This window comes from Chiloscyllium plagiosum, chromosome 2 (assembly GCF_004010195.1).
Source record: "Chiloscyllium plagiosum isolate BGI_BamShark_2017 chromosome 2, ASM401019v2, whole genome shotgun sequence".
Taxonomy (NCBI): Eukaryota; Metazoa; Chordata; class Chondrichthyes; order Orectolobiformes; family Hemiscylliidae; genus Chiloscyllium; species Chiloscyllium plagiosum.
Window position 1 is genome coordinate 15244357 of NC_057711.1, and position 12460 is coordinate 15256816.

The 12460-nt window shown below is 41.1% G+C and overlaps 1 long non-coding RNA gene across 1 annotated transcript in view; it reads right to left on the reverse strand.

Moving 5' to 3' along the window:
• Positions 1 to 316: 316 nt before the first annotated feature.
• The window catches only part of LOC122557155, a 28800-nt gene continuing 16656 nt past the window's right edge, over positions 317 to 12460 (reverse strand). Inside the window, exons 3-4 of the long non-coding RNA XR_006313759.1 lie at positions 1751 to 3206; positions 317 to 908 (exon numbers count right to left, since the gene is read on the reverse strand). This is a non-coding gene — a long non-coding RNA (uncharacterized LOC122557155). The remainder of the gene's footprint in view (positions 909 to 1750; positions 3207 to 12460) is intronic.

A 12460-nucleotide genomic window follows, 5' to 3' on the forward strand; every position in this document is an offset into this window, starting at 1 on the left:
AACTTGCTGCTGAAGTCTCTGCAGTGGAATCTGAACTGGGGACCTTCTGATAAACAAGCAAGAACACTCTGTTTGACACCTAACAGATATTTGAACTGCAAGCCTCTTGACCACCAGCAAGCCCCAAGCAATCATGCCTTGATCCCTGTACCACTCATAACCCCTTCTGCTCATTCCTGTTACTTCACGATGTATCCCTGTTTAAACTTATGGGCTTTAAGACAGCTGAGGTTTGGTCTGTTGCCTTGTAAGTATTTCAATCCTAAATCAGAACTCCTAAGATCCGTTTCAGACACATTAACATTGGTTTTGGTAGGAAGGATGCAAACTAAAAGGTTCAATCTTCAGGGTAGAGTGTGGGCACAAGAACAGCAAAGGACTTTGAAGAGGCAACATAAGTTGAGAAGAATGTTAACAAGACATATGGGATTCTTGACTTTATAAATATAGACACGAACTATGCAAGTAAACTATCCTGACAACTTTTAAAGCAATGTTTAGGTCCCAGTTCTGATGTGGTGGCCAATTCTTGGCACCATACTTTCAGACTGATGACAAGTCCTTCAAGAGAGAGCAGAGGAGGGTAGAAAGGATGAAAGACTTCTGTCATGCGGTGAGCCCAGAGATAATGCATTTGATCTCCTCAGAGTAGAAAAGATCAAAGTGATCTATGATTAAAGAGGATCAAAATTATGGAGATTTATGAGTAAGGAGAAATTGCTTTCAGTATCAGCAGGCCTTGTAACCAGAGGGCCACAGAAGTAAGCTACTTACCAATAGAACTAAAGGGTGGTGGGGAGTATATTTTTATCCAAGTTGTCATGATCTGGAATACACTATCTAAAACAATAACAATCCAATTCTGATAGTATCTTTGATGTAATGGAAAGTCATAAGACACTTCAGATCTGTATTATAAAACAAAATATGACAATGCATCACTTAAGAAGATATTAGGCCTGATGGACATAAGCTTGGTCAATGATTATCTAGATAAGTTTAGAAAACAGACAAAGGGAGACTGCCTGAACTGCTGTGCTCTTCCAGCACCACTAATCCAGAAAATGGGAGACCCAGCCAGCTGGGTAGTGGAGATAGTTTGAAAGTGGTTAACTATACGAAATACTACAGACAGATCAAAAAGATGAAGAGGGAACAGTTAGCTTATTCACAAAGGACTTCATTTGGAATTTTGATAAGAGCAGCTTAATGACTGTAACAGGGGTGGAAACCCAATTGGAGGACTTGAAGGATGGAATTTCAGAAAGGCTGGATATGAACCCGGGAAACATCACATGCTCAAGTGATTTGGAAAGGGAAGGATGGTTGGAGATGGTTGGAGGGCTCAATGGCATTTGAGCTTTGTGAGGGGTGATGACAGAAGGTTCAAAGAGGAAGGAGATTGAGCTTCTAAAAAGAGAGAACCATAATGGGTGATGGAAATAGACTGGATAATAACTTTCAGAAGATAATTTGAGTAAATACATCTAAATGTATGGAGCTGTGGCGAAAGAATAGGGAATTGGGATGTAATAGAGAGCATTTTCAAAGGGCTAGCATAGGCACAGCAGACCAAAAGGCCTCCTTGTGGGCTGTATCATCTTACAATTAGATAATTAATGGGGATATTGAAACAAATGCTACATTTGGCCCTGGTGATTCACAAAACATATGCCTAAGAGGCTCAAGAGAGGAAAAAGGCCAAGGCAAGACAGGCAGTGAAGTTTGGATTCAGAAAGGCAGATAATACCTTAGCTTAATTTGGGTCCCACACATCTTGTAGGTGTACCACCGAGTTTGCAGCCATGGGCCCTTCATAAAAGTCTTATGAACCGAAACAGTGCATCTTCTGCTAACAGTTGGAGGGGAACGTATGGGCTGGGAGGATGGCAGGGTGGCATATGGAGGAGAGAGAAAAAGAGGCATTGTCAGGAAGGAGCAGAGAATTGGCATTGGCTTAGCCCCACATCTGTCAGGAGAGGAAGTTGCACCGGAACAGTGGCAATTGGAAAGGCCACAGGAGATGGCTAATTAAATAAAATCAATTGAACAGGATTTTTGTGGGGGTTCGAATTTCTTCAAAGTTTCATTCTGAGAGTAACTGAACACAGGGCATGCGGTGGCATTCAGCACTGGAGGTAAACAGCAACTGTCCACTTAAGTGACGACCTCAAAGAACGACATCTCGGCACATGCTTACTGCTAATTCCTGCTCTTAATTCTTTCAGGCTATCCATGGTTTTGCGGGACGGGTGGGGAAACAGGATCAAAACACGCGATTGAAGCTGATCATTACAATGGAATGCAGTGTAGGGCTGTGAATGCAGAACTACAAAGAACCAGCTCTGAAAGCCAGACCACAGAATTTGAACTTTTAACATCACAGCTTCTAATCGTAGGAGACTGCGGCATCTCATGGGCAATGTAGATCCATTCAAAAGGGCAAGGGAGAGGGTGGGCGCAGCAATAATGCTGGCCAATCACGCTGGCCAATCACTTGTGCATGCATCTTTGAATCCCCTGATGAAACATTTTAGGCCCTGAATTAGTACTAGCAGATGTGCAGGACAATAGTGTGTTGGGAAAAGAAAGCAGCTTGATTTTGTGTTGGCAGGCACACATAGGATGACATTGTAGAAGTGGCAGTGTGTGTGCTAATAGTATGCTCTGATCATCGCGCAGGATAACAGTGTGTTAGAATATGAACATCCAAATTAGGAGCAGGAGTAGGTCCCTCAAATCTGCTCCCCCATTCGATAGGATCATGGCTGATCTGATTACTCTACATTCCCACTCATTTCACATGCCACACTTTTGTTTCTCACAAATTTATCCATGCCTGCCTTGAAAACATTTCCGGGCTCTGATTCTCGTCATTTTTGAGGAACAGAGTTCTAAAGACCCACAATCTTAGGGGAAAGATAAATTCTCCTCATCTCTGTCTTAAATGGGCAAGCCCCTAGTTTTCAACCATGACCCCAAGTGACTGTAACAATGGCAGCGCAGTGGTTCTGGTTCATTCCGTGTGGCTATGGCGGCAATGCGGCAACCTCCGGCCAGCGACTGAAGTGGCGATGGTTTGGGCGATGGCAGCGGCATCAGCACCCGATGGGCCCACTCTGTCCATTCTGGCAATGGCGGCGATACAGCGGCTTCAGCAGTGGCAATGTGGTGGAAATCCTTGCTTTGGCACTGTGTCCCAGGAACTGTGGAGGGAACAAAAGATGAACTTTGGCCTGATTTTGTCTCAATTATTTCTTTTTATAATTTCTGTAATTAAAATGGTGCCAGATTGTGATGACGTACCCACATCCCACTGCATTTTCATCAATAAAAGTGACAATAAATTGCTATTCTCTTCTAAATTCTTCCACAAGAGGAAACACCTTTTCAATATTCACTTTGTTAAGAATCCTCGAGGTCTTATATATTTCATTCACCTTGTACTCTTCCATATTCCAGTGAATAGCTGCTTATGGGAGTAGTGTGCAGGATAATAGTTTACTGAGATCCTTATGCAGGATAATAGTGTGTTGATTTGATATGATTTGTTTTGATCTGATTTTATTTTATTTATTATTGTCACATGTACAGCGATTGAGTGAAAAGTATTGCTTTCCATGCTAACCAGGCAAATCATACCTTACGTAAGTGCATCAGGGTAATAGAACAGAATGCAGAATCAACTCTCATATATGAGCGGTTCGTTCATAAGCCTGATAACAATGGAGAACAAGCTGTTCATATGTGTTTTCAAAGTTTTGTATCTTCTGCCAGATGGAAGAGAGTGGAAGAGAGTATAATTTGAGATGGGAGGGTTCTTTGTCTGTGGTGGCTGCTTTCTTGAGGCGGCAGGAAATATAGGTGGAGTCAATGGAAGGAAAGCTGGTTTCCATGATGGATTGGGCTGCATTCACAACTCTCTGTTATTTCTTGCGACTTGGGCAGAGCAATCATCATACCAAGCTGTGATGAATCCAGATAAGGTGCTCTCTATGGTGCATCTATAAAAAATGGTAAAAGTCATTGTGGACATGCTGAATTTTCTTAACCTCCGAAGGAAGAAGATGCATTGGTGTGTTTCCTTGATTGCAGCATTGACATGGATGGACCAGGACAAATCGTTGGTGATATTCACTCCTAGAAACTTGAAGCTTGAAGGGAAGAACCTATTAGGGGAATGTGAATGATTACAGTGCGTTGTGATCATTATACAGGATAATAGCTTATGAGAAGCAATGTTCAGGATAATCACGTGTTGGGAAATAATGGTATGTCAAGAGATTTGCCAAAACCTGTGTCTGCCTGAAAACTCTTTTGGGGTTACAGATTATCACTAACCCATTTTCAAGCTTCTGAGTCCTTCATTGCTTGTTTCTCATCCAGGCCATGAACAGTTTATACAGTCACCTTCACAACCTAAAAATGCAGATCCAAAATGCATCCTTGGACGATATCATGTATTGATATTTATGGTAAACCTGGGCTGATTTGTTACTTAATTTCTTGACTCATTGCTGTTTCTAAAAGTCAAACATACTTCCACGATTTTGTGCATCCATTCTAACACCCGTTATATTACAATCTCCTTTTCTTCATCAATTATTTGGATCAAGTCTGGATTAAAACCTTTCGTGTATATATAGGCTCTCACAATCAGTCCAAATCCATCAATTATCAGAGTTTGGGATTACAAGCAAATCACCTAAAGAAGGTTTTCCAACTAAAGCAGGGCTTATACTTTCATATCATCTGGAATGTAAGGTATTAAAAAAGCATTGTAGCCTCATTGGGACCATTGCGTCTTGCTCAGACTTCAACCTGCCTGAAATTTCCTTCAACAGTATTGGTATGGCAACCATCCTGGGCATTTTCAACTATAGGATGTGCTACAATCTTTTATGAATGAGTCTGTCTTTCTACAATTTTTTTTTTGAAACATGATTGATAGATTCAGTTTAGCACTTCGGGTGTCCATGCACCATGACAAAGAGTTGTCCCTTAACAAAAATTATCTCTAAACCAACGTTAAAGCAATAGATGATCTGTTCATTTTCATAGAGCTGTTTGTGAGACATTGTTGGGGGCAAGCTGCTGGCTGAATGTCTTCAAGACATCTGTCTGAGCGACCAGGCAGGGGTGCCCGTTTACTCTGAAGTTGGTTATTCCAGCCTGCTGCATACCCTTCTGTGCTGAGCTATCAAGAGCTCATTGCCCAAGGCTTGGGATGCAACTTGAAACCCCAATCTTCAGATTCAGACCAGACAGTGTTACTGACTGTAAAATATAGGAGCAGAATTAGACCATTCAGACTATTGAGTGTGCTCCACATTTCCAGCGTGGCTGATATTTCCTCAACCACATTCTCCTACCTTCCCTCTGTAGCCCTTGATCCCCTTACTAATCAAGAATTTACCTATCTCTGTCTTAAGTACACTCAATGACTTGGCTTCCATGGCCCTCTGCAGCAATGAAGAATTCCACAGATTCACTACCCTTTGGCTGAATAAATTCCTCCTCATTTCAGTTCTAAAGGGTCATCCTCCTCAGTCTAAAGCTGTGCCCTCAGGTCTTAGGCTTCCTACTAGTGAAAACAACTATCTAAGCCTTTCACTATTCTATAAGTTTCAATCTGATCCTCCCATTATCCTTCAAGAGTACAGACCCAGAGTCCTCACCCACTCCTCAATATGAGAAACCTTCATCCTCAGAATCATTCTTGAAAACCTCCTCTAGATTCCCTCCTAGACCAACCAAATCCTTCCCTAGATACAGGGCCCAAAACTGCTCACAATATTCCAAATGCAGTCTGACCAAAGCCTTATACAGCCTCTGCAGTTCATTTCTGTTCTAGTATCCCAGCTCTCTTGAAATATATGCTATCAATGTATTTGCCTTCCTAACTTACAACTGAACCTGCCTGTTAACCTTATAAGAATCGTGACTCTCTTAAGTTTAGGACTCCTAAATCCATTTTTGCTTCAGTTTTGAAGCCTTTCCCCATTTAGAAAATAGTCTCTGCCTCTATTCTTCCTATTAAAGTGAATAACCCCATGAAGGATTCTATCTGCCACTTATTCCCCACTCTCCTAATCTGTCCAAGTTCTTCTGCAGTCTCCCTGATTCTTCACCACTATCTGTCTCTCCACTTGCCCTTGTGACTGAGCCACAGATGATATCAGGAAGGTGAGTAACACAGACCAGGAATAAATATCGAGTGGACATGATTGTCCATTGTCAGCAGGAGATAATACACCTGGTTGTTTTGCAGCAGCTCTGACTGTAAGTACAGATGTGCGAATGTAAAGATGTGGAGGACAAGATCAGTATGACTTTTGATACCCCCATAGGTCAACAGCCTGACAACACCTCTGGTTCAGCTATGGTAGGCTTTTTTTTAAAAAGGATTTTCCTTCTCCTTGGATGCTAGCAGACCTGCTGTGCTTTTCCAGCACCACTCTAATCCAGACTCGGTTTCCAGCATCTGCAGTCCTCGTTTTTACCTATTTTCTTTTAAAGTTCAGTGCATGAAAAAGGTGGCCTAACAAATTGAATGCACATTTGCCTAAAATGTGTTTGATATTACTGTGACAGTGGAATAACACTCATTCTCCTTATCCATCATTCCAGTCAACACTTAACATTGATCAATACAGATTTGTGCAACACAGAAAGAGGGCAATAAGTCCCTCATGTCTGTACCGGCTCTTTAAAAGAATGATTTTAATTCATCCCACTTCCCAGCTATTTCCCCACAATCTGCAAATATTCCCTAGTCAGGGGAGGAAATGGCCCACTAGGATTATCACTGGATTATCCTGATGAAGGGCTTTTGCCCGAAACGTCGATTTTGCCTGTCCTCGGATGCTGCCTGAATTGCTGTGCTCTTCCAGCACCACTGATCCAGAACTGGATTATCAATGTTCGGGGGAGCTGGGTTTGAATCCTGCAATGGTAGATAGTGGAATAACAGTCTGGTATTAAGAGTCTGATGATGGATGTAAAACTGCTGTTAATTGTTGAGGAAAAGCCCATCTGATTCATGAATGGCTTTTAGGGAAGAGCACTCTGCTGTCCTTACCTGGTCTAGTCTACTTGCGACTCCAGACCCACAGCAATACAGTTAACCCTTAATTACCCTTTGGATAATTAGGGATGGGTGCTGTTCCAGCAGTGGTGCCCATATACTGTGAATGAATTTTAAAAATCTCCACTTTATATTAAATAAAACTTGAGTGGTTTGTGAAAGAATTAACTTACGTTGATTCACAATCTAAATGTTTGAGCCTTCCAAATACTAGTTAAAGACCATTCCCATCAAACTACTGTCTTCCATTTGCTGAATTATCCGTCATCAACCCTCTGGGCGTTGAGAGTGTGTTGCTGGAAAGGCAAGCAGGTCAGGAAGCATCCGAGTAGCTGGAAAATCGACATTTCGGGCCGGAGCCCTTTATCAGGTTTCCTTTTTCATTAGAATTAGCTTTATTGTCAAATGCACTCAAATGACTACAGTGAAAAGTTCATAAGTCACCACTTACAGAACTATCGTAGGTACAAAGGTACTGAGATACAGCTTCTTCAGTTACAAGACTTTAGAAAAATAGAGAAGTAAAAAGCCCAGTATTGTAGAAATGAAAGTTCAGAATAACAGTCATCCAACCCGGAACACACTGGCACCCAGCTTCCAGTCCACACCAGCCATTGGCTCCAGACTGCGCCAGGCTTCACCTTGAGGTTGTAAGTGATTCTCTGAGGCACGGCTTTGTCCTCTGTTAAAGCAGGAGAATTGCTCTGGCCCTGTGATGACTGAGGCCACATCGAACAAGCCAACTCTCAGTTGCAGGAATCCCTGCCACCTAGAGGAAGTTTGAAACCATGATCTGCAAGGCTGACAGGCTCTCTTTCAAACAAAGCAGCAAGTGCTGACACTGTACTTGATAAAGGTTGTTATATATTTAAGGAGTTAACAGGAGATAGTGCCCATGCACTAGCTGAGCTCTTGGTGATCCTACTTTATGGTGTGGGACAATTATTGTGGCAGGATGCTGCACACGAACAACTCACAAACTGGAATAATCAACTTGAACATTAAATAAGCAGAGAAAATCCCTTCAAACCTATAGAGGGAAGGATGATTGAAACACAAAATGCAACCATATCATCCAATCAACAATCCAAGACTCAGCACAGGAACCTTGCCATCCATCCTTCTTGCCTCAGTTGGTACAAGAAAAAGTACCTTGCATTTATGTAGCACCTTTTGCAATATCCCAAAGCACATGACAGACATTGAATTTCCTTTTAGAAACAGTAATTATGACAATGTAGCAGCCAGCTTGCATCCATTCAAGCCCCTCCAAACAGCAATGCTTTACGGTGATGTGACCATCAGGTGAGGAAGGATGAATTAGCTCCCCTCCTTCCACATCCCAACTGGCCACAGTATAAATTCGTGCTGTCTTTAGTACACATCTCTCTCTAATTAAAATGCAGTTAAGTAATTTCTATTGTAGCAGTAAGGACTTAATTGGGTGAAAGAAATATCAAATGCTAGTTCTAAGAGAAATAAATAGTGATGATGTTAAGCACACACACACATCTGTACAAAGTTAAAAAGGGAAAGTATCTAGTACAAAATAAGGTTAACATGGGGTTCAACATGCTCAGCGTGTTTTGAGATGTATTTTTTTCACCTGGTGTCTTGGATCATCAACAATAGCAAACAGTGCAGCTATCCCATGAGTTCTTGCTGTTCTGATTATTCTTTCATTCTGCATTGACACAGGAGTCCTTTCTTCTTGGAAAATAGGGAGTTCCCCAAACCGTCAGTAAGGCCAAACATCTCTTTGCCAGAAGCAGCATCATGAAATACAAGCCTGCTTGTGCATTTCCAGTCTGAGTTTGTTGCATCTAAGCTTGATAATTTCAGGTGTTGTATTCTGTTGAAGTTGCAAATGACAAACAGATGAAAAACGGCTTCATGACCTTCGGATAAAATGTTTGCTTTATCAGTTCAGTCATCTGTTTTCTAATTAATATTAAACTTGTCCACTTGTGGTCATGTGATGCCTGTAGCTATTTTACGTTAGTATTTTTCTTTCTCTTTTCAGTCCATGAAAGTCTCAGATACCAAATCGGACGATGGTACAATTATCCGAATGACGTGGGCGGGCAGTATTTTGTTCGGATAATTGAATGCTCAGATAATCGAATGCCAGATAACACAGTTTAGCCATGCACCAAGAGCTTGCGATCTTGTTGGGATAATCTGAAATTCGGATAATCGAATGCCGGATAATTGAGGTTCCTCTGTATTCCAAATGAATAGCCCATATTTTGCATTATCATAACATTGATCTTAACCAAGAGATGAACAATTTCCCTATAAGAGCTTTTTCTCCTAAATTTCTTCAATGATCTGGAGATTAACCTTTGACCCTTAAAGTCCAGCGCAACTCTAGAGAGTTGTCAACTCAAATGCTTGCGAACAGAACTGATCTGAATCTCTTCAATGATAGCCCTGGACTACAGGCTTCCAATCCCTCAGCAATCACAACTAAAATGCACTCAACACAAGGAGGCAGGTGCAAGCAATTCAAGATCGATTAAGTTGCCATAGCATTAATTGCATTTTCTGTTTCCAAAAGATTCCTGTCAGCTGATATACACATTCAGTTCTTCATTTTTCCTTCCATCTTGCAAGTAATGACTCACACTTTTTAGATGATAATGTACAGCATCAATGAACTGGAGAGGTTAATGATGTCTTGTGTGCCGGCCTAGCAAGCCTAATTCTTATTAATTTATATTGAGCGCTGTCCGCATGATGCAATGCTACTTCTAGTTTAGTTGCAGTTCTTCTTCCTTCGTCTCCACATTTGAAGAAACATTTTGTAATTTGGAGGTGTTGGTGTTGGACTGGGGTGTGCACAGTTAAAGTTAAAAATCACACAACACCAGGTTATAGTCTAACAGGTTTATTGGGAAGCACTGGCGTTCAGAGTGCTGCTCCTTCTTTAGGTGGTTGTGAGCAGCCCTCCAAAGTGCTTCCAAATGTTTAGTATGCCTCATCAGTAGTTTATAAAGAATACCACTGGGGAGACTCAAAGAGCTTCAATGTCATTGATTATATCCTAGTGTCCACTTACCAGGATTTCTCTTAGTCAAATGGGGCCTCTGGAGTATCCTCTATTTGTAATCTGTCTGTGTTAAAACTGGGCAAGAAAAGAAGGGTAGGTGATTTGGAGATCATAAACATTGGTCTCAATGTGTCAAATAGTAATGTGATGGAGGATGGTCCTGAATTATTCCAACCAGAGTAACAATTACACTCTGAGTGTGGGGAGGCAGTAGAGTGATGGCAATAAACTAACAATATTGAGCTCCAGATTGATATTCTGTGGACATTGGTTCAAATCCCATCATGGCGGAAAGTGAAATTTGAATCCAACTAAAATCTGAAATAAAAGGCGAGATGAATGGTGACTATGTAAACCACAGTTCGTTATCATAAAAAAAACCATCTGGTTCCATAATGCATTTTAGGGAAGGAAATTTGGTGAGTCTAGATCCACAGCAATGTGGTTGATTCTTAACTACCTACTGGGTTATAAATGCTGATCTAGCTGGGGAGACCCATGTCCCATGAAAATAATAATGACAAATGTTCTCCTATTGACCCTCAGCTGCAATGTAAGCCCTGAACCTTAAATGGATTTTAATTCAGTACTGGCGTAATGTATACAGAGAACCTTAATTATCCGGCATTCGATTATCCGAATTTCAGATCATCCTAACAAGATCACAAGGTCTTGGTGCTAGGCTAAACTGTGTTATCTGGCACTTGATTATCCGAACATTTGATGATCTGAACAAAACATTCATTTAAATTAATCCAAATTTGTCCATTGCTTTGAGGTCTGGTCTAATGTTTCAAGGCCATTGAAATATTCTTATAAGATTAATTCAAACTATGATAAATTTTCAATAAATCCTCAAATCTAAATAATAGTGAAATCTATTCCCAAGAAATAAAATCAATGAGGTCCTTGCTCAGTTTGTCGAGGCTGCATTGGCTTTTTTGAAAACAACCTGGTTAATTCCATTTCTCAGCCCCATCTCAATCTTCCTGCAAAGTTAGTAGCTTCAAAAATGTGTCCAGTTCTGTTTTGAACATTAGCAATGTATCCAAGACCTGATTGGTCAATGCATTCCAAACCCTACTCACTTTTGCTCAAAAGGGTTATTTTCTTATGCTGATTCCATTTTTGTTTTGCCAGTCACTTCAAAATTGCTCTCTCTTATTAACAAACCAAGTCTCTTTACACACTTTGATCAAATCTTTTATATTCTTATTTTATTTATTATTAGTTGTTATTTATTCTTATTATTAAGCTTTCTTATTCCTTGACCTATTTCCAATAAACTCTTAGAGTTAAATTATTGCAAGATCATTAAGGCCCCAGCATTTCCAATACTTTCTTTTCTGTTTCTCATCCCAATTAAACATGATGAAATATTTACTCAATTATGAACATGATAAACCTGATGGTGTATTGTCCAATGTCCCAGGTTAATACGAAGTACTCACGATTTTTCTAATGGCAGGTCAGTTGAAATTGAATGAATGCCACAGGGTAAGGACAACTTGCTTCATTCCCTAAGAGGCATTCGTGAACCAGGTGGATTTTTAACAACAATCCCATAGAGTACAGTTCACATCTTTTCTTTCCAGAAGTCATACCTGGATGAACAGCCCATAGAGTCACTACACAATTACACTCTTGGTCCTCTTCTCCATTTGTAACTTCCAAGCTGGTTAACTCTCACAATGTCACCTTTAGATGTTACATAGAATATAGAACATAGAACAGTACTGTACAGTACAGTCCCTTCAGCCCTTCAGCCCTCAATGTTGCGCCATACTGTTGTTCTACTCTAAGATCAAACTAACCTACATACCCTACATTTTGCTATCATCCATGTGCCTATTCAAGAGTTGCTTAAATGTCCCTAATGTATCTGACTCTACTACCACTGCTTGCAGTGCATTCCACGCACCCACGAACCTCTGACATCTCCCCTAAACCTTCCTCCAATCACCTTAAAATTATCGAGGTAAAAACAATGACTGCAGATGCTGGAAACCAGATTCTGGATCAGTGGTGCTGGAAGAGCACAGCAATTCAGGCAGCATCCGAGGAGCTTCGAAATCGACGTTTCGGGCAAAAGCCCTTCATCAGGAATAAAGGCAGAGAGCCTGAAGCATGGAGAGATAAGCTAGAGGAGGGTGGGGGTGAGGATAGAGTGGCATAGAGTACAATAGGTCAGTGGGGGAGGAGATGAAGGTGATAGGTGAGGGAGGAGAGGGTGGAGTGGATAGGTGGAAAAGGAGCTAGGCAGGTCGGACAAGTCCGGACAAGTCACGGGGACAGTTTTGCTGGAGGTTAGAAACTAGGAT